The sequence below is a fragment of the Alexandromys fortis genome, unplaced genomic scaffold (genome assembly GCF_014885135.2).
Source record: "Alexandromys fortis isolate MF-2015 unplaced genomic scaffold, M_Fortis_MF-2015_v1.1 scaffold_11, whole genome shotgun sequence".
NCBI lineage: Eukaryota > Metazoa > Chordata > Mammalia > Rodentia > Cricetidae > Alexandromys > Alexandromys fortis.
The window spans coordinates 19,412,436-19,424,258 of record NW_026067912.1 but is presented as its reverse complement, the minus strand read 5'-3'; positions in this window follow the sequence as shown (position 1 = coordinate 19,424,258).

The window sequence follows — 11,823 nt, the reverse complement described above, 5'->3', positions numbered from 1 at the left end:
AATGTAATAAAATTACCAACACACTCATGGCCTAGACTGCCACAGTTTGCCTAATGAATAAGAGATGGTAATTCAAATTATCTCTGTGTTAGACATTCACATACCAGGCAACATAACTTATCATCTATGAAAATAGACTTCTGAGGTAAAACATTAAATGAAAAGTTCAATTAGTCAAAATAATTCTGTTTTTGAGAGAGAGGTAAGATATCAAGGCATCATGGAGATTGAATTTTTGAAAATTTTGTTATTAACTACCCAATCATTGCAAGTTAGCTTGTTCTCTAAGTCACTCACCAAATGCGCATGTGATGTCTCTATGTCAGATTTGCTAAGACATCTACTCAAATATTCTTCTATTTTTAAATTGCATATCCTATTGTTAGGTTGTGAGGAAATTTCATGTTATTGATAGTCCTTACATGGACACAGAGGAAAATTCAATAACATAAAAGTCCAAGTAACCCAACTATATTCTTCAGATTCGTTTCCCACGTGCTTCTTTAAATTCAGCTTTGAGGAAAACTACACAACTCATTTAGAATTTCTAGAATGAGCTCTAACTCATGGTGCTAAATATACTGAAATAGCCTTTCAAATGTTCAAGAGTTCCTAAAATAGAACTTCTTTTATAGAACAGAGTTTAGACATAGAAACTGTGACGACAGTAGAGCATTCACTTGTACTCTTCACACATAACTTCTGCCACTAATAATATCTTAGGAAGTCTTGGTTCTATACATTTAAGATAACGTGTATCTTTTCCTTGCTTTATTAAATATTTACTTTCATTGATAAATAATACTCTTGTATGTTTGAGGACTCACATGCATATATTGATTAATAACAACTTTTAACTATAACTATCATTAAGTAAAGTTGCTATAGACATCTTTGCAAGAGTTCTTTTGCTGAGCAATACTTTAAAAGCACTTGGTTAAATATGCAGGAATACAGTTCATGGACTCTTTGATAACACATCCTGAGTTCTGTAAGGAACTGTCATACTGCCTTCTGAAGTCTCTGATGATGCTTTCAGTTTCTACTGGTGGTGAATAAACTGGAAACCAGCTAATGTCATTGTAACTGTACATAGATTATATTCCTTTTACTCATTTAATCACTTAAGGCCTATTGATGGATAATGCCAAACTGCTTCTCATGTGACATCTTGAAAGTGCTGAGACACCTGTTCAAATATTTTCTATACTTTGTTTTTTGTCATTAGGTTGTAAAGAGATTTGATATATTACTGATATGTCCTTCAAAATACACCTTTTGAAGTATTTTCTAGAAAATTGTAGTGCTCAATTTTTTTCTTAATAGATACCTATACAAGGCATAATCTTTCAAATCTCCCTCCCTCTCCCTTCTTCTTCTTCTTCTTCTTCTTCTTCTTCTTCTTCTTCTTCTTCTTCTTCTTCTTCTTCTTCTTCTTCTTCTTCTTCTTCTTCTTCTCTCTCTCTCTCTCTCTCTCTCTCTCTCTCTCTCTCTCTCTCTCTCTCTCTCACACACACTCTCTCTCTCTCTCTCTCTCTGCCTGACTACTTTTTTAACCACCTGCTTCTATTCATTAGCTGTCCACCTTATCTTCTTTGATGTTGAAAGGGCTTATCCCTCTGTTTTTCTAGTAATGTTATTTAGCAGCAATCCTTAGGGATATCCTTCGGCTCCAAATTTCCTCTATGCTGTCCCTCCCTGTCTCCTTCCTTCTTCTCCTCCCTTCCTCCTTCCCTCCCACTTCTCTCCTTTTAGTCTCCCATGAGAAACTGAGTTCCCAGATTTATTAATGTAGAGTCAACTTCAATTTCTCTTACAACCAAACTTATCATTTCTGTATCAAGTCTATAAAGACATAATGAAAAATTAAATATCAACTAACAATGATTTTAAGCCTTTTTAAATTTATCATTTATTTTTCCATCCATTTATATTTTCCATTTCCTACTAATTTTTCCATCCCTTCCCTCTTTCAAAACGCTTCTTTCAAATTCCCTTCCCTTCTCGCAACCCCTCAAATTGTAAATCCTTACTCTCTTTCCAATCCATGACCTTTTATCCATTGTTATTGTGTGAGTATGTATGTGTATATACATATATTCCAAAATGTAATATGCTCTGCCCATAAAATGTTATATGTATGTATGATTTCAGGGCTGAATATTTGTCTTTTGATAACCAACTGCGTGTTCTCTTTATAAAAGATTATTTCTCAATCTCTCAGCATCTTTCAGGTGCCTGTGGTTCTTTTGTAGGTTTGAGATCTTGTGTCTTTTCTTCATCCACTTTGACATGTCCACTGGTATGCAGAGGTTCACGGCCTCTTTCTTCAAGATATTTAAAGCTATTTGTACCCATCCTCTAGTCCATTCTTTTTTTCATGTTCTCAGATTTTCACAGCATATTCTTTCCCAGAGATTAAAAGCATCTCCTTTTTCCATTAATGTATGGTCCTTTGTCTGTATTTCTCAAGGATAAAATAAACACAACTAAAAATAGGTATCCTACAGTTTCTTTTTTTTTTACCATACTTATGTTGTAAAGCATGATAGAAAGGTCCCTCACTTCAAAATACCCTTCAAATACCCACAAAAATGTACTCTTACGTGGATAGGATTCTTATCTTTCATCTAAGATTCTTGCCTCTCAAGTTATATGAAATCCAATATGAGAGTTGATAAGATGCCAAGGCAATGGAGAATCTGTGAGTCTAAGTATAAAATAATGACATGTAGGTGTTTGTCAAAGAGTATCTTCATTTGTGATCTATTTTATCATTTATCTATAGGGTAACTATTCTTTGAGCATTTCGTACAAGGAAGTATTCAACAAATATTTCACAAATAAATACATTAACAGTGCAAAGGAGGAAATGGTAACATGATAAAACTCCAAGACACATTAACAATATAGTTACCTGACCCTAAATAATACTTCATAATTAAGTTTTTTGACATTCTTGAATACCTTTTCAAATGAATAAGAGTCTGCTAATGCTTTGCCTGACAGAATTTATTCATCTCACATGAGCTTAGCTATGCACGTATATAGAATAAATATACTGTCAAATACTTAAAGATAATATTGAAATCATTTTAAGACAGTTTTCAGTCTACCTACAAACTTATCTTTATTAATAATAAAAACAATTTATCATAGTAATGAAAAGAAGTTACATCTATATTTTAAAATAATTTAATGTGAGAATAATACTTGAGTATATAGAAAATCTTAAATATTTATGAGTTTGTAGGAACTTTGATTTTATAATAACATATGCAGCCTCATGACAGAAATATATTTTCGGATGTTGCAGATATTGTTGGAAATTCCTCACTAGGCAAAATGCATCTAAATTTTAAAACAACTCTAGCCTGGAAATAAAGGAGCAATTTTAAAAATAAAACATTCAGATACAATACAACACAAAGATAACTTGACAGCTATCTGTGGAGAAATGAAAATAGGAAAATACTAGAAGACTTTATTTTCTGTCTTTCTCCACTGGGATTTTATAAGAGAAGAAATGTTTGCATGTATTTTGCAAACAATACAGTTCAGCGAGTGCATCAGTCACAAATCTGAGCCATACTATTTCAGATAGCTGTCAGTCACCGATGCTTTGTCGTATAACATCAGGCACATTGTAGAGTCGATTTTTATGTTCAGAGAAAAGGCTGCAGTTAAATCACACAAGACAATACAGTCCTTTAGAAACACCTCAGGTTTATCACAAACACAATGTGGACTTAAAACTTGGTCATTGTTCATTCAGAGTATTTTCACTGGGTTTAATATGTTAAGAGTGTAATATTCTGCTCGGTAATGTCATCCAAGTTCCATAGTCAGCTGAAGAAGAAGAATCCTCTGGTAAAATTGTGCTACATGACCAATTTTATTTTTAATATTCTTATCTTCTTGAAAAATTAATATCATTTAGAGCACTTATTATAAATAATGAATCACTGTGTTTGGAAATTCATACACATTTATTTCAAAATATATATTGGTCACCTAATATATACAAAAACTCAAATCTGAATTATTATTTATAAAATAAATGATATTTTCACAAATGCAATTACATATAAAACATATGCTGATTAATTTTAAATGAAGAAGCAAAACAGCAACAAAAAGCATAAAGATTTTAAAATAATGTTCAACAAATAAATTTTTCAATGCTACCTTAATTCCGGAAAGAGTTTCATTAATTAAACACCCAGCCTAATCTCTTTCTATACTTAAGTGGTGAGACAAATACCTTGTGATTAGTGAGAGCAGATTCTCACATTGTAATTATAAGAACTCATCTTGGACAAATATTATGAGCTACAAACAATGATTGTGATTTCAATTAAGTACTATCTACCCTATTTGCAGAGTCATTTCCAGATGGCCTATAAAACACTTTTTTTCTATAGTGTCTTATTTTTTAATTAAAATTAAAAATTAAATTATAGTCCTCCAAGACATTTTCACTTAATGTATCAACTTAACTACAGTCAACATGAATTCATCACTATTAGAAAACACATAATAGGAGCTGGAGAGATGGCTCAAAAGTTAAGAGTACTTGCTGCTCTAGTGTAGGATTTGGGATAAACTTTCAGTACCCACAAAGCAATACTGCCGGTTACTCCAATTCCATGGCATTAAATACCACCTTCTGGCCTCTGTGGGCATCCAACATTCACACAATTATCATGTATACAAGCACACAAACGCTCATATGCAATATAGATCTTAGTAGAAATATAAGCAACTATGCAACATAAGTACCATAGGCAAATTAAAAGAATATTATAAAATTAACCATAAATATTTAAGAGTCCTTGTTGCTGGAGTTTATTCTCGGGTTCCTAACAATGGATAATAAACACACTGACATATTTCATAAACAATCTTCAGGAAGAGAATTTGGGGGTCGGAGAAGTGATATCTCACCAGATAGGAGTATTCACACCATCATAGGTGTGGACATGACCATCTAGATACACATATCACACACTTACACACACACACACACACACACACACACACATGCAAATTCTTAAAAAAGTAAATCTTTTTAAAAAACAAAATAATTGGTTAAAGCTTTGGGGGAGAAATGTATTAGACTGGCTAGATAATATATGTGTTTTATACCTTTATGATTAGCATATGAAATATTCACTAACAGTACGATTTCTATCAAATATCAATCATATAAATTCCCCAAATAGCATGTATAAAATTGTTTATGAATACTTTATAACTTAAACATTATAAGTAATAACTGACTTTCTAAAATGTAATGAGAACTCTTTTAATTTTGAAAAATACAAAAAGTAAATAGGATACTGAGCAAATTAACAAATTTATTGATAATGACTGGCCATCATTTAGATATATCTGGATCTGAAAAAGCCTGGGATAATACCGGACTCGCTGAACATAGTGGACAATGAAAACTACTGAAAACTCAAGAACAATGGCAATGGGTTTTTGTTCCTACTGCACGAACTGGCTTTGTGGGAGTCTAAGCAGTTTGGATGCTCACCTTACTAGGCCTGGATGGAGGTGGGTGGTCCTTGGACTTCCCACAGGGCAGGGAAACTTGATTGCTCTTTGGGCTAACGAGGGAGGGGGACTTGATTGGGGGAGGGGGGAAATGGGAGGCAGTGGTGGGGAAGAACCAGAAATCTTTAATAAATAAATAAAAATTAAAAAAAAATTATCTCCATATGAAAGCAACAACTGGTTTGTCATTTTCCTGTTTAATATATAGCCAGAGTGTACTTAGTATTCCAAATGATTAGCAGTCTCCAATAAGAGGTGAAGAAGATGGTCAACAGGATGTGAGCATGTGTGTACAAAGTGATGGGTGGGGGTGGGTGTATGTGAGAGAAAGAGGTGGGTGGAGGGAGAGAGGGAGGAGATTGGGGGGCGTATTTTATACTCTTTGTATTTCCATTATAGAAGGAATTCTTGTAGCCCTGTCAAGAAATATGTATAAATAGATGAGACATGAGAATCGGAAAAAAAAAAAAAAAAAACAACTCACAAATCGTATCAGAAGGAACAGAAAGAAATGTTCTGTGCAGTCGCCAAGGACAGCTTCATAGCATTTCCGCTTAACTTATCTACTGGCCCAACCCCCTTCATCAGGGCTCTTTAGAACAGAGGTTACATGTTTGATGTGTAAGTGTAAATCAAGAAGTATCTGAGCGCAGCCCGGCACGCTTGTCTTTGTACACAGAGCACATCCAAGGACACCTGATAACAAGGTTTTTCTCCTCTATTATCAGGCAACTCCAGCATCAAGTGATTTGCCTGCTTGATTATATAGATTTTTGTATCTTAGCAGCAGGTACAAAGAATCAATGTGAAAAGGTCAGTGTGTCAAGGGAAGCTCTGCAAATCTTAGACCAATTGTTGCAGGAATGAAAATTACTCAGGGAGAGACACTGACAAGAGGCAGCCAGTTAAGCTTTCTCCGCAGCACTTAGTCCCTGCTGCTGCGCGTTAATTGCTGCCTTACTATTGTCGTGCATTGCCATTTAGGCTCCCGTCTAACAACGCTGAATCTTCTCAATGCACTCAGCTCCGTTCTCTTTCTATCCTTTTTCTTGTTGCTACTCAATCTATATTAGTGCGCACGTTGATTTGGAGGAGTCTTCTGACGAAGACTTCAGTATTCGCTGTATATTAGATTTTTACTCTCAATCAAGCACAAGACTCTGGAAGCAAAACTCAGTGGTTTGGGGCAAAAGACTGATTACCTTAGTCACAGATTCAATGTTCCCTCTAATTACCAGATGAAAATGAGAATACATAACTGTCAGGATCTGAGCAGATTTCAATGATAGGCCAAAAAACATTGGCGTGTGGGAGCAACATGGGAGTAATTGGTAGGATAAGAGAAACACGCAGGATCGAGTTGCCCACTAATATGCAAGCCACAGCACTGAACCATATTCCCTGCCTTTAGGCCAAAGATACAGGAAAGGAGTGGGTGCAAGGGCACACCAGCCATGTGCAGGATGAACCTCTCCAAAGGCACCTTCCAGCAGGAAGGTAAAGCAGACACCTGTCTCCATTGGAGTGGTGTGATTACCCCCGAGTTTGGACAATTATCATTGTCCAAATGAAAAAGGAAACTGAGCCCATCAAAAGGAAGTATACAGGTCTTAGAGAGGATGCTCAATGAGTGCCTCGCTTGTTATACAAGTATGAAGACTGAGAATTCAGATCCCCAGAAACTACACAAAAGGCAGGCACAAGACAGGAGTTCGCTGTAATCTTGGAGAACTTGGGAGGCAAAGACATGAGATCAAGATTATCTGACTGGAATTTGTGAGTTCAAGATTCTGGGAAAAGAACCTGGTAAAAGTTGAAATGAACCCAGGCAGATGCCCGGCAAATTTGTGCCTCCATACACATACACACATACATGCAAACATGAATACACACACCAGTATTAACGCTTGCAAAAAGGGAAAATATGGTAATGCAGTTGAAAGGAATATTTGGGGTATAGAGCAGTGAAGAAAATAGACTAACTATAAATATTAACCTTCAAATTGTGTGGAAGCATCGAGACAGGATATCCTTTTCCATTAATTTCAAACCATAGCTGATATTCATGATAAGCTTCTTATAGGATGATATAACTATCCTCTAAAGCAAATAAGAGAAAGTGTAGATAAACTACAGGAGCAAACAACAACAAAAAACTTATTGAAAGTTTCCCCTTAAATAATGGGAGCATGAAAAGGGAAGCTGATACTCCAAGGTCAAGACCTTGAGAAAGGGAAATTCCACTGAAGAATAACTTGACATCATAGGCCACTCTTCACAAACATGACAATGCCAGTCTCTATTGAGTGGAAAGTTGACTAGAAGCTGAATGAAACAGCTAATCAATCAGATTTAAAAAAAAAAAAAACAACTTTTCTCAGTTTTCAGACTGGTTTCTACCCAGAAGAGACCCAGAAGAGGTTTTACAATAACATGAACATACAAGAACCCTCGGGAGAGGTTCAATGTATGCTTGCTCTTTATATGTGGTTCAAGCTAAAAGATATATCAACACATAACCAAATATGAAGTAATATATGTTCAAATTATTTCAAAAGTCTATTATATAATAGCAAAAATACAAAGTACAATACACCTTGGAAGACACATTGGGAAACTAATCTGTTTCACTAGGGAGACGTGAAAGCAAATATCCTTAAGGTCATGCAGAACTGGAAAGAGAACAGCTAACATAATTTATGCTACCGATTGTGGGCTGATATGACAGCTTGAAAGAGCTGGAGTCAACGAAGCTATATACGCCAGCCTGGTAGTTCTTGGGATCTTTATTGAGAACACATAAGCTCAGGGGGGAAAAAATCTCCATTCAAGTGAATAAAGTTTCAGCCAGTACAGGGCAACAAATAGTTGAAGTCTTGGGATATTGAAGAAGGGAAGGAATTAGTGTTCCAGAAGGGGGCAGTATTAAGGAGGATTTGTGAAAAGCATAAACTTTTGTGTCAGCAAGCCCTTAAAAGTCAGAATGGAGATACTGAGGGGGAATAAAAGTAGTCTCACTCTAAAGACATCTGAAGTCTGGAGATCTGGTGAAACTACAACCAAGTCCCACCACATCCTCAAATTTCTACGTTAGTGGCATGAGAGATACGGGCCCTTTGTTTCCTTGATCTGCAACAACTACTACCAAGAACTGCATGACTAAAAATTTTAAGCAGCTTACTATAGTCTTTTGGTTAGAAAAAGATGCAAACTTTGATTTATTCAATAGTTCTTCCAATATATAACATCCTGCCTTACTTTCCCACTACAATGTTTTTATGCACCTATGATGAATTCAAAATACAAATTGACAAAATAAATAATCACGAAGACTCTTTAAGTGTTGTGTTGGATAGTTTCCTGTCAACTTGATATAAGTTAGAGTTATCTGAAATGAGGACACCTCAAATTGAGCAAATGTCTCTCTCTCTATGATCTGGCTATATGAAATATTCTTAATTAGTGATTGATAGGGAAGGGTCCAGTCCACTTTGGGTGGCGCTATCCCTGTGATGGTGGTCTTCTGCTCTATTCATAGCATGCTGTTCAAGCCATGGAAAGCAAGACAGTAAGCAGCACCCCTCCATAGCCTTTCTACCAGTTCCTGCCTCCAGGATCCTGCTGTGTTTCAGTCCCTGTCCTGACTTCCTCCAGTGATAAACTACAATTCAGAACTGAGGGCCAAATAAACTCTTTTCTTCCCAACTTGATTTTGGTTATAATGTTTTATCACAGAAATAGAAATCTTAACTAAGACAACTGCTTACATAACATCCTGAGACTCACAATGCATCTTTAAATATTGTCTCATAATTATTTATAAATCCAGTGTAATTTTATTTTCATTAGGTTGCTGTGACATTAGAATTTAATGTATCCCTATCTCCAGAACTCATTACTAATTAAACAAATTCATCCGAACAGTGTCTAGAAAGTCCCATGAATTTCATCTTAAAAGACGCTAAAGTTTTCAAGTTCCAAAGTCCTTGTATACAGTATATATTTTCAGAGATTGTCTCATTTATTTTGACTGTGTCTATATTTTATGATTGCCTATGCAGCATTTTCAACTTTAAAATTAATGTCAATGAATCCTTCTGAAATGCCAGCTGCCATCATAGTTGAATCTTCAATAGGCAAATTGCTCATATTTCATGTCCTAGTTATTCTCAAAAAAGGTTCATCAGAGTGGCATTATACCCTGTTTTACAAGTATGTTGAATTCTTTTTCTAACAAGTAAAAGAGAAACCTTGTCGTCTGTGGTTTGTGTTTCCTTGGGCTCTTCTGTTACTTTCTTCTAAAACACTTGAATAGCAACTACAGAATTATGAGGAGGACTTTAATATAATCTGTGCTGTGATTCCAATTTTATTAATACATTATAACATATATAAACCCTATTATATCTTTCTGGTTAAAGTCATTTCTAAATGAACTTTGATTTTTTTTCCAGCCATTATCTCCCATCAGCAACTGGTCCCAACCTGCTCCATCTGTACATATACATAGTAATCTGGGCTGGATAGAAAAGCCCATCCCCACTCCAAAGTCAATGACAGGTGCACAAATCACTGTAATATACAAAGGCTAGCACATTATCGTTTCATGTTTTGAACAGAAAGAAGGAAAAGAATTACCACTACATTTTCACTATGGAGAAGCCTAGGAATGATTTGTAATAGCAATTTTGGTCTTAAATAGGACAGCCATTTCTCTCTGGTAAGAGCAGAATGTAGGCTCCAAGACAGGCAATCACTGCCTCAAGAAACTTACCAGCTAAGAGTGGTGGTTCAGGAAGTAGTCCTGTCATTCCGGAGACTGAGACATAAATTACCAGGAGTTAAAAGAGAGCCTGGGCTTCCTAGTGAGGCTCAGGGTAGCCTAGGCTTTTGAGTGAGGTCCTGTCTCAATCTAGTAAACAAGCAAACAAATAAACAAACAAATGTAAGTAAAATGAATGAATAAATAAATAAACAAACACACAAACAAATGCACTGACATGATTTGGTCAGAGTAATGATAGGGACAAGAAAGGGCACTGGTGAAACCACAGGGTCAACCCTGTGAAATTCTTCAGGAGAATTTAAAAAAATGTATGCCAGAGTAGGTGTTTAACATTACTTCCTGTTTTTTTATAAAATGTTTTCAGTGTTGTTTTTCTTAGTAAAGAAGCCTAAAAATTTCTTTTGCTAGCAAACATGAGGTTGTAGATTTCTTCAGAAAGAGTAGGAATTATTGATACTATATACTAGAATCTAGCCAATCATTTCCAAGGCAATTTTCTTAGAATTTATTTAAAGTTTAATAAGCTTCACTTATGGTTTTATATAGTAAATGAGACCATGGTGGATTCCTGAAGAAAGAAATCAGTCATTGTTTGTTTGTTCCATGCCATGAAACCAGCACATGAAATGGGCAGAGATTTGTTTGTAATTTACCTGAGTTCTCAATATTCCCTAAAGACAACTTCCATTTCCTGAGTGTGTCTGGAAGGTATGCAGTTGTGATTGTCGTAGTTAGCATTTCTATTTCTGTTAGAAAATACGGTGGCCAAAAGCAACTTGGAGTGAGGTTTGATTTATACTTCCCGAGCACAGTACGTTACTGGGGGAAGTCCAGAGAGGAGCTCGAGTCAGAATCACAGAGGGAAGAACTAAAGCAGAAGGCATGGAAGAATGCCACTTACAGGCTTTCTGCTTATGGCTTGTTCAGCCTGTTTTCTTATGCAAGCTAGGACCGTTATCCCTGGATAGTCACTACCCACATCGACCTGGGCTTTCACACATCCATCATTGATCCACAAAATGTCCAAAGAATATGCTTACAGGTCAATCTCATGGAGATAATTTCTCCGTTTTTGTTTTCCCTTCCCAGGTGACCCTAGCTAATACTGATTTGTCATAAAAGCTGACCAGCTTGCTTATTTCTCTCATTTATCAAGTGTCCATGTAAACATTTTTAGAACAAAAAAAAAATCAAGTCTTTAATAATGAAAATGAGCTACCTATTAAGTGAATGACATGGAAATAACATCTTTAAAATGTCTATTAAATATGAAGGAACCCCAGTTTTACATTTTAATAATCCAGAGTCATAATCATGCACATAGATTTGTTTGTATATTAGATGCAAGTTTCAAGATCACATCTAATTTACAGAGATGCAATAGTATTAGGAGTCACAAAATAAGACTCTGGCTGCAGGCACCTTTAGTTTACCTTCTTGTTAGCACTCTCTAACTATAAGACTTTGGACACATT